The following is an 11,407-nucleotide window of genomic DNA, read 5'->3' as shown; positions in this document are numbered from 1 at the left end:
TCTGGAAAAAGTAATCTATGGTGTTTATGCACATGGATGGGCCTCAGATGTGCCGACTGACTGACTGCAGAGATTTTCCTGCGGGCAGTGTTTAGGAAGGGCAGGGAGGAAAAGTCCAAGGTAGGAGAAGATAGAAAATATATAGAAAACTACCCATTTTTAATGCAAAACATTTACAGCTTCTCAACTTCTTTATTGTGCTTTCCAGGTGGTGCTAGTGGTAAAGAACAGGCTTGCCAATGCAGGAGACATAAGAGACACAGGTTCAGTCCCTGGGTGGGGAAGATACCCTGAAGGAGGAAGTGGCAACCGCTCCAGTGTTATTGCCTGGAGAATCCCTATGGATTGAGCAGCCTGGAGGGCTACAGTCCGTAAGGTTGCAAAGAGTTGGACACAACTGAAACAACTAACACACACACACACTCACAAACACAACTTCTTTATTGCAAAGAATTGACAAAATAGGAGACCAAAATATAGGAGATACAGATTGGGGCTGTTGGGTTCCCAGAGGTGTCACTTTCTACCGGAACCTGGGACAAGTTATTTGATTTCTCTCAGCATTGGTTTCTGTGCCTGTGAAATGATGATGATAAAGTTCAAGTCAAAGAATCACCGTGAAGTTTAACTGTGATTATGTACTTTCATATAGAATTTAGGGTGGTGCATCACACTGAGTAAGTGCTCAGAAAATGTTAATGGTGTTCGTTTAGTACTTCAAATGCCCGGGAAAAAGCAGTGCCATTCAAAGAGCCAGGTTACCAGGATGGTTGATGGCTGGCCTCCGTTGAGGCTGTCCCTGTGCCCCCAGCAGCCCACTGTCAGACACATTTGATCTTTCTAGAACTTACGGGCTGCATGCTCTTGGCTCCTCAGGCCAGCCTTTTCTGGGACTCCAATTGTGAGGAATGTGTAGTGCAGGTTCCGTGGGGGTCTGAGGACCTGAGACAGCTGTGGGCCGCACTTCAGCCTCACTGCTCGCTTGCAAGGGCACCTTCTCAGGTCCCATGAAGCAAATATAGACATTTATTTGAGGGAAAAAGTGGATATGGTGTCTCTCTTGGGAATTCTAAAGCAATGTTTTACTCAGTGTTCATTGCTCTTAGAAAGATACAAATAGTAACCAAATACCTGATCTCAAGAATTTATTCCAAAAAGCACCTTCAAAGTATGTCTTGGGGTTCATAGTCCATTGCCTAGGTCTTCCTAAAGTTGTACCTCGTTGCCGAATGAACAAAAGACATCCTTAGCAAAACAGTAGTTTTGGAGCTGGGGAGCATATTGCTTTTCTAATTTGGGGGAGGGGGCAGGTGGCGTGCCTGTTTGCTCATTCATCCGTTCTTTTATCCAGTCATTCACAGATACCCAGTAACCTCTCTGGTGGGCCAGGCTCTGTTCTGACGTCTGGTAACAGAAACCAAGAGCAGGCCTCTCCACTCACAGAGTGCTCATGCTGGCTGGAGAAGCAGGCTCTGTGTGGAAAGGAGCTCCGGAAACTAGAGAAGCTCTCATTTTGCTTCGAAGTGCCTGTGCTGGGCAAGCAGTGTGCTGGGCGCGCTACTCTTCTACAGGCCAGCCAGCTTGGAGAGAGGCGATCTGGCTGGTGGTGGCGGCTGCGGGCAGCTGGTCTTATGGGTCCTCTACAGGGAGAAGGAAGAAAAGGGGGCCTGTTTCTTTCTGTGCTTTATAATAAAGTATGTGTCCTATTTGAGTAGAATCACCAGCCAATATGCCAGGAGAACAAGTAGGGGTTTTACTCAGGAGTGAGACTTCACAGCCTTCAAAAGGTGAAGAAGGAATCAAAGGTCAGATCTGATCATCAGCTTATAAAACCCAGATTGTGTTCAGGAGGACCCTGGTCTGGCAGGTGGGTTCTTTACCACTAGCACTGCCTGGGAAGCTGACAGGAGGCAAGGCTGGAGAGTAAAGGGGAGGGTGGATAGTTGGTCCTTTATGCAGCTTCAAGGTTGCTTGTTTTCCCGTTACTTTTAAGGTTACAGTGATACCTGGTACAATAAGAATGCATATGTCTGGAGTCTGAGGCTTGAAATGGTATAAGGTCATCAGGGCACTGAGAGTAGCTGCTTGGACTAGAGGCAAAGTTGTGTAGGGAAGTCCCAGTGGGCGTTGGATCTTGGATGCTGAGCTGAGGAGTCTGAACTTCATCGTGAAAGCTGTATGGAAGATGGGGAATGAGCGGGTGAATTGACCTGTTGAAGCAGGTGGTTGATGTGATCAGACTGTGGTTTAGAAGGAACTCTAGGTGGGCTCGATGGCAAGAGGCCAGGGCTGGGAATAGCAGGTGAGCTGGTGGGCTCGTGTCGGAACCCTGGTAGGGCTTAGTGAGGGAAAGTGGGAGAGGCCTGGAGAGGCGGACCACACTTCCTTACTAAGGGCTGGGCTCTTAGTAAGAGGGAGCCCAGGGTGACTGGGCTGGGACATGGCGCCTTTCACTGAGGTGAGCAGCTATGGCGAGGAGGAATGAGTTCATTGACTCCACAGCTGAGCTGTGAGCCTTCTGGGGAGAGATGCCCACCAGAGCATTGGATCCACAGGTAGGGAAGAGAAGTCTGGAAGTGGAGATGAAAGGTGGAGTTATTTTCACAGTAATGGTCAGTGGTTGACTGGCCTCTTGAGGTTTACTGAATAGTGTTCAGGGTGAGAGTAATCTGTGTCCTTGTAACTGAATTTTTCTCTTTCATCCTTTCAATTAGCCTAACAGGGGCTAATCAAGCCCCTAACTCTGGCCTTCAGTGAGCAGACTCTTACTGGCGTTATTTTGCCGACTTGGTGAGATCTGTTTGTGTTGTTTTGAACCGAGATAGTCTAGAGGGATGTACATAGGAAGGCTCTGAACGTATTTAGTAGCTAGGATGTACAACTGATATATTTGATCATCCGCCACCCCCGGGACATCCACATATTCCAGATGGACCGTATTCTTACCAGAATTCCTTGGTACAAACCCTGACCCCCATGGTGATGGTCTTTGGAGGCAGCATCTTGGGAAGGTAATGTGGTTTAGATGGGGTCATAAGGGTGGAGCCCCTGGGATGGGGTTAATGTCTTTCTTAAGAAGAGAGAGTCTGCAGGGAACTCAGACAGGGGCTCTGTGACAGACTGGAAGGGTGGGTGGGGAGGGAGATGGGAGGGAGGTTCGGGAGGCAGGGGACATGGGTGTACCTACGGCTGATTCTTGTTGATGTACGGCAGAAAACCACAAGATTCTGTAAAGCAATTATCCTTCAATTAAAAAATTTAAAAATAAAGAAAAGAGAGTCCGGAACACACTCCTCCCACCACGGTGGGACTGGTCATCTGCCAGGAGAAGGGTTTCTCTGGGAACCGAATCTTTAGGCACCTTGAGAACTTGTATTGAATACTTGGAGAGCTACTGTTTCTGTGTCTACCTGCGACAAGGCTTATCTGCCTCCTATTTTGAAGTTACCACGTGGCCCTAAGGGCTTCCTAGGTGGCTGTAGTGGTAAAGAACCTGCCTGCCAATGCAGGAGACTCAAGAGATGTGGGTTCGATCCTTGGATTGGAAAGATCCTCTGAAGTAGGAAAGAGCAACCCAGTCCAACATTCTTGCCTGGAATATTCCATAGAGGAGCCTGGCGGGCTACAGTCTATGGGGTCACAAAGAGCTGGACATGACTTAGCAGATACACGATATGGCCCTCAAGAGGCTGTTAACTTGAATTTCATTTCATTTGTGTAATAAACATACATGTGCAAAGTAGGCCCCAGTGAAGACCTGTTAAAGGGCAGGCATGCTATTTGATTTGTGTTTAGCTGTTACTTCTCTTACTGCTGTGGATTTAGGGTACAGTCAGTGGAATTATTAATCATCGTCAGTCTGATGATTGACGTCATTCTGAAGGAGGTAGGCTAAAATTCTGGTTATTTTGGACTCATGGAGTTACAGATGACTACTTTCTTTATTTTTCTGTTTTTCAGATTTTTAAAAAATAGCATGCTACCTAAAAAAAAAAAACACAGAACAAAACAGTTGGTGTTTTTTTCTGTTCTTTGCGCAAAACACCGTATCAGCAGTTTTGGCCACAGCGCTGCATACCTCCTTACGTCTGTGCTATGTCCATGGTAAAGCCGGTCTCTGTCTTTAAGAAGACTTGAAATTCCAATTTGTTGTAAATGTAGTTGTGGAGGAACATGACCAGGACTGAGTTCTGTGACCCAGGGCCAGAATGGGGCCCCTTCCTCCCAACAGCAGGGAGGAACCCACTCCTTCCCGTCGGTTCCCTTTGTATGTTTCATAAACACTGTGAAGTGTGATCTGAGAGGCATTTCACTTCGATATCTAAATGTGTCTGATCGGTATGTACCAAATTAAATATCTACCTGGGTGTGTGTGTGTTAATCACTCAGTTGTGTCCGACTCTTTGCGACCCCATGGACTGTAGCACACCAGGCTCCTTTGTTCATGGGATTCTCCAGGCAGGAATACTGGAGTGGGTTGCCATTTCCTTCTCCAAAAAGGCTGATGAAAGTGTATAAAATCAAGATGATAGCCGTACTTAGCAGCACAATCACAATAAAGCATCACTGAGATCTGAGGAAGTATTATCTTCTTAGGAGTTCCTGCTTTGGACTGGGTTAGCTTGAGACAGTGAATCACCCCAGTGTCCTAAGTCCATCAACAGGAACACAGATGTTCTATTTGTCATAAATATCTATTAAATCTTTTAAACTGACAGCTAGCCATGCCAAATTAAGAAGAATCTTGGCCCACATTTTCCTTCCCTCCTGTTTTAATCAAGGCTGCTCAGGGCTAGCCCCCAGCCCGCCAGACCTATCTACTTATATATGTGTATAAATATACTATACTGATGTGTGAGTTTTGGTGTTTTTTTTTGTTTGTTTTTTCAGTTGTTTAGCAGAACTCAAGCCAGCAATGAAATCTTAAATATCCCTTTAGCATCAACCTCCTCACATTCCCGGAAAATTAAAGGGATTGTCCTTCCTCTGCTGATTCTATTGTTCAGCATTTTCTTTCTTTCCACACCGCGCTGTGTTGTCAAGGGCACCTGAAGTTCAAGCTTCCTTTCTCCCGAGGTGGGCTGCTGTTGGGTGAATTTCACTTGTCTTTTTCCTGTTTGGAGGCAGTTAGCCAGTTGTTTAAAGATGCCCATAACTGCATGGACAGTAGTCTCTTTTAGTCTTCAGGTAAGCCATACACAATGCACTTATTACTCCGGACAAATTTACCTTTGAAAATTTTATAACTTTTTTCTCACCCCTAGGAATCACGTTTTCTGAAACTAGAAAGAATATGCTGGCCAATCTGGCAACTACAAGTAAGCAGTGTTTTTGTGTGTATAAATGACTACCATTTGTATATGAAATAGACACTTAAGGAAAACACCGCTCACAACTTCAGAAACAATCTAAAATCACATCCATTTTTTTTTTTAACGGCTATCTGTGTATTCCTGGGGCTTCCCTGGTGGCTCAGTCAGTAGAGAATCTGCCTGCAGTGCTAGATACCACGTGCAGCGCAGGAGACCTGGGTTCGATCCCTGGGTTGGGAGGATCCCCTGGAGAAGGGAATGGTAACCCACTCCAGTAGTCTTGCCTGGAGAATCCCACAGACAGAGGAGCCTGGTGGGCTACAGTCCATGGGGTTGCAAGAGTTGGACACTTACTGAGCAATGAAACCATCACACCATTCCTAGAAGATGATTCTAGGGCAGTATGTCTAAACAGATGCTTACCCTGTCATTTGCTCATCCGTCTAGTAGCCATTTTCAGGGCTTTTCTGTACTGGAAGCTCATAATTTACCGACCTAATTACTGATTCTGCACAGATCCATGCTGTAATATGTACTCTGGTGTGCCTGCTCACACAGGTGACTATAGGTCTTTTTGGAGTCAAATCCTTTTGGTAAACAGGTTGCTTAGGTTGTCTTTTTCTTTTTCTTTTTAATGTGCTTTTCCCAGTTTGTGCTTGGATCTGTAGTTCTTTTCTTGATTAGTAAAGAAAGGGTGGCATCAAACAGAGCTCAGCTGGTATGAGGGATGCTTAAACTATAAGCCAAAGCCATAAAGAGCGGGAGTCAGGTACAGAGGCCAGCCACGCTGAGAAGTAAGAACCCAAGAGGTGGCAGCCATGAAGAAGTGTGACAGGTTGTGTATACACCTGTGTGGACAGGTGGCCGAGGGTCAGTTGAGGATAGTCCGCTCGCTGTGCTACACAGGGACCAGTGCTCCCCTTGATCTATGGGCCCTACGTATGTTAGCTTTCTTAGCTATATTAGTCAACCAAACTTGCATTAAAAAAAAAATATTTATTGAGCTGCATTGGGTCTTCGTTGCAGCATGTCAGTGGGACCTAGAGAGCCCATGCTTCCTGACTAGGGATCAAACCTGGGCCTCCTGCATTGGGAGCACACAGTCTTAGCCACTGGACCACCGGCGAACTCCCCAACACTTGCATTTAAACAAAAAAAAATTAAACCTTTTAAAATGAGAACTTAAAGGTTTTAAAATAAAACTTTTAAAATAAGAACTTAGATTTCCCCTAGCTTCCATACGTGTATTTGATTTTTAAAATCTTGACCTTAGGACTTCCCGTTTCTTCTTGTCAGCTTTCAGCTTTCTCATCCCGATGTGTATTGTTCAGCCTGCTCGATGGTTCTGAGCTCTCGCCGGTCATCTATCACGTCAGCCACCCCTCTGAGCTGAGTGTCATTCCTCAATTCATTCATTCCCCAGCCGTCCAAGGTCTTTGCATCCTTTTCTGCCCCTGCTCTGTTCAGCCTCTCCTAGTCCTCCTTGTAGTAACCAGGGGCGTGTCAGCCTTTGTAGGCGGCCAGAGGGCAGAGGGCTGGAGTCCGTGCCAAGATACAGAGGAAGCTAATCTGCTTGTGACCTCAACCTCATTAACATCGTGCTGGGACCGAGAGCCCGCGTTCCACAGTATTGTTTGACTTTGGCTTGTCTCTACTGACTTGCGGTCACGGGGTCCATAGTCCTGCCTCTCCAGGGAGGCGGACAGATGGAGGAGCCAGATGAGGATGTAGGAGACGGTCAGTACTTACCACCTCCTTAAGGTTGGGCTTTGGATTGTCAGCTGTCACTGGGCTCTGCTGACAGTGATCTGGCCCCGAGACAAAGCGAGTCTGACAAGACTTGAGTGAGGATCGTGAGGGAAGAAGGCCTCTTAGAGGCAGGAGCCCAAGTGGGTGGGCTGGTGAGCTGAGTATTCCCCAGGTGGGTGAAAGTCCCGATGGAGGCCCTCTCCAGGCTTTAAAGCAGGGCTTCTCAGACTTGAATGGACACAGGAAGAACCTGAAATCTTGATTAGTCGCAGATTCTGAGTAAGCAGGCCGGGCGGGCCCTGGGATTCTGCGTTGCTGGCGTGCTCCTGTCAGCCTGGCACTGCTGCTTCTGTGGAGCAGATTTGGAGGAGCAGGCCTCACATGAGGCTGGACCACGACGAAGGCTGTGGAATGGTCAGCTGGAGGCTGAGTCCTGTGAAGGCCCGAGCAGGAGGGCACAGTGGGTCCTGATTGAGAGACTGATGCCTGCTTCTTTACTGGGACTGCCCTGAGGGCCCTCAGCCCGGTCACTGCCAGTGCGGTCTGTAACAGCCCCGAGCAGCTGTGCGGGGATTGCCTTCCGCCCTCAAGTGGGGAAGGAGGTCGTGGATGGTCTTCCAGGTGGAATATGGTTAAGCTAAAGGGAGAGGTTTTGTTTTATGCTACGTTTTAATTAAACTGATTTCCTCATTACTTGATGATTATGTTCCATAATTTTAACTACATAAAGAAGGCTCTAACTTCCTCCAATTAAGCCTGCTTTTTCTCACGGACCTTATCACTTTGAATTTATATGACTACAATGTTTTAAAAAGTTACATATTGTTTGCTGTGGAATGTTACTTATGAAACTCTCCTGACCCTCTGCTGGGTACTCCCTGGATGTGTTTCAGACCCCACCCTGGAGCTTTAAGTTGGTTGGTTTGGTACGGGTCCTGGGAATCTGAATGTTTTACAGACTGTCTAGATGGTTTTTATAATTGAGCAGGTTCTTGAAATCCCACTTTCGAGGAACATCAATGGAAACCTGTCTATCTGAGCCTGTGTTATCAGCCATGTCTGGGGGCCTGCCTTACCTGTTCTTTTCTTGGCCTCTCAGATACTTGGTTGTGAAGGGCTGGCTTTTATCCCATTGGACCCACTTCAGTTTTTATCTTGACACATGTTACAGTAAGGCTCTTTCTAATCTTGGATGGGACCAAATCAGAGAGTCCTTTGTCAACGGTGTAAGAGTCAGTTCTGAAGCCGTTATTTTTAGGAAGGTGTTACAGATACTGATTATTAAATGCTTTGGGACATTCTTGGAGATATTGGGATATGCACTTCGGGCTTCTGCAGAGAAAGGAATGTCCTGAGGCTGACTTCTCCCACACTCTCCCCTGCTTAGGTGCAGACTCTGGAGATAATGTTAGCATATTTCCTTCTTAAGTAAGCGCTGACCAGAAATGAAAGGAGAAGGGTCCATCATCCTCCACAGAGTTTGGTTCTGACCCAGGTGAACTGACAGACTGAGGAGCTGGACTTTGCACATTATTATGTCGATGTTAACCTCCATTTCTACCAGAGCAGGGTCTGTCTTACCTCCACTGTAGGGGAGGGTCAGCTTATGAAACAAATGAAGTGGGAAATGGTCAGCGTGATGGGATTGGAGGAGTGTGGAAGGGGCTCTGTATCTAAAAGCTGGAGTTCACTTACTGTCATACCTAGAATTTTACCATTAGAGGAATTTGGGTGAAATGGTTCTCTTTAAACATCTTATTCAACTTGTAAGCATCCATAGAACAGGTACTACATTGATTACTTAGGCCTTAAGAGGAAGTGAAGTGATTGAAAGTCTCTCAGTTGTGTCTGACTCTTTGCAGCCCCTTGGAATTCTCCAGGCCAGAATACTGGAATGGGTAGCTCTTCCCTCCTCCAGGGGCTCTTCCTGACTCAGGGATCAAACCTGGGTCTCCCACATTATAGGCAGATACTTTACCAGCTGGGGCTTCCCTGGTGAATCAGAGGGTAAAGTGTCTGCCTACAATGCAGGAGACCCGGATTCAATCCCTGGGTCAGGAAGATCCCCTGGAGAAGGGAATGGCAACCCACTCCAGTACTCTTGCCTGGAAAATCCCATGGACTGAGAAGCCTGATGGGCTACAGTCCATGGGGTCACAAAGAGTCGGACACGACTGAGTGACTTCACTTTCACTTCACTTTTCACTTTCTTTACCAGCTGAACCACCAGGGAAGCCCTTAACAGTTTCATAAAATGCCAGTGAAGATGAGGGTGTGAAGAGAGTAGACTCTGATGGGGTGAACTGTGGGCCCTGTGTGGGCAGAGCAGGGCTGGGGCAGGCTGTCAGGGGCGACTGGAGGGGCCCTGCAGGGCAGCTCAGGTGTCCAGGGGAGCCCAGGATACCTGGGAGGGCGCTAGGCAGGAGTCGTTCTCACTCACTCGATTTGTGTGTAATAGGAGCTTCACTGTCTCTGCACCTGGCACCCTTCTTTCTATCTAATGTGGCCATGTCACATGTTCCTGACCAGTTGTAGTGAAAACCAGATGATCCAGACAGGAAAGTTAAGATTAAACTCTGCAATCGAGCTTGAGATTTTGTTGCACTTACCCCCCTGTCTATTAAATTTTGAGAGAGAAATTCAGGAAATGATCCAGGCTCTGTACCTGCTGATCAGGAGAACTTGGCCAGCAGCAGAAACCTTCCTGCCCCACTGAGGACCATTTGCCAATCAGTTTTGAGGAGGGCTTGACTCTTCAGAGACCCCACACTACCTGGAGCGTGCTTTAGGGTATAGTCTCTCTCTCTCATATCTGCAAACAATATTTTCAGCTCCTGGCTGGCTAAAAGAAACTCTGAACCCAGCCCTTCTGGTGCCCAGCTGAAGCTTGTCTGAGTGGTTCGGATTTTCAGAACAGTGTGGAGATGGTGGGGAGAGTCTTTTTTGCCACACTGCTTGACCAACAGCGAAGTTACAAGTGTTGTTACATCCCAGGGACCAGAACTGTGCTAACGATTACAAAGACTGACCCACTCCCCGACCCACAGCCGTTCCCTGGCACTGCTACCCCCGGAGTCCCGCTCCTGTCCTCAGTTTGGGTATAGTACCCCACATTTTAAGATTCACAAGATGGTCCTCTGTGTTCTTGGGCAGGAGCTCAAAAACACACAAAAATGAAGTTTTTCTTATCACAAATAAAATGCCTTGGTCTGCAAGGGATGATGATTTACGGGGACCCAGGAAAGGTGAGAACACAGCCCGTGGGTGTGAGAACGCACTGAGAAGCCTCTCCCAGCTGTTAGTTGCTCTGTGGCCTTGGGCAAGTCATTTCACTTGTTTGGGCAAGAGGAGGTGAGGGGATGAACCCAGGCCTGAAATTCTTATTCTAGTTGAGTCTGTATGTTCATGTGGTCAGTCATTTATTTAACGTGCACTTAGCTGGCTACTTACGGAGCTTTACAGTCTTGGTGGGGAGATGGCGAAAGAGCCGCTGTCTTCAGCGTGGCTGGCAGGGTGTGGAGGACAGGTGAATAGGCACGTGGGGCATGTCACAGGTCCCAACAGGTGCAGGCATCCGGTGGGCAGGGGCAAGCGAGGAGGTTGCCTCTCCCCGCCGTCTCCATGCTGTTCTGAAAATCCGAACCACTCAAGACAAGCTTCAGAAGGGCTGAGTTCAGGTTTCTTTTAGCCAACCAGGAGCTGTAAATATTGTTTGCAGATATGAGAGAGAAAGACTATACCCTAAAGCACGTTCCAGGTGGCGTGGGGGTCTCTGAAGAGTCAAGCCCTCCTCAAAACTGATGGGAAGTGGCCCTCAGAGGGGCAGAAAGGTTTCTGCTCTCTAAGTGAACCTGGAGAGCTGGAGTGTGCAGACGTGGGGTGCAGTCCCCAGGGGAGGCAGCGGGGATTTCTGCAGCATTCCTTGTGTGCTGGGCGTGTGGGGTCTTCACTGGCCCCCGGACCACGCTGGGTTCCTTGACCTGTTACAAGGCCCTACGGCTTAGCCCCCTGTCTGTGGCCTTGGCCAGAGGGGCACCCCCCAGCAGCTGAGTGTAACTGAAGTGGGCAGCTTGTCCCCATGGTCTGGGTAGGCGTGAACATTGTTTTTATGTCTTGGACTCCATTTTTTGGCCTTTTGTGAAGAAAGCTGAACGCCGAAGAATTGATGCTTTTTAACTGTGGTGTTGGAGAAAACTCTTGAGAGTCCCTTGGACTGCAGGGAGATCCACCCAGTCCATTCTAAAGGAGATCAGCCCTGGGTGTTCTTTGGAAGAATGATGCTAAAGCTGAAACTCCAGTACTTTGGCCACCTCATGAGAAGAGTTGACTCATTGGAAAAGACTCTG

At 47.7% G+C, this 11,407-nt stretch overlaps 1 protein-coding gene across 2 annotated transcripts in view; it reads left to right on the top strand.

The window, feature by feature from the left end:
* The first annotated feature begins 397 nt into the window (after window positions 1-397).
* LHFPL2 (lipoma HMGIC fusion partner-like 2) overlaps window positions 398-11,407 on the top strand; it is a 174,827-nt gene continuing 163,817 nt past the window's right edge. Inside the window, exon 1 of one of the 2 annotated variants that reach the window (XM_010847635.1) lies at window positions 398-3,011. The gene's annotated coding sequence lies outside the window, so the exon portion shown is untranslated. Of the gene's footprint in view, window positions 3,012-4,799; window positions 5,319-11,407 lie in introns of those variants that run through there. The other variant, XM_010847634.1, reaches the window with a different exon arrangement.

The sequence above is a fragment of the Bison bison genome, unplaced genomic scaffold, assembly GCF_000754665.1.
Source record: "Bison bison bison isolate TAMUID 2011002044 unplaced genomic scaffold, Bison_UMD1.0 scf7180017864252, whole genome shotgun sequence".
NCBI lineage: Eukaryota > Metazoa > Chordata > Mammalia > Artiodactyla > Bovidae > Bison > Bison bison.
The sequence above is the reverse complement of the archived record's forward strand: the minus strand, read 5'-3'. Positions and strand labels throughout refer to the sequence as shown.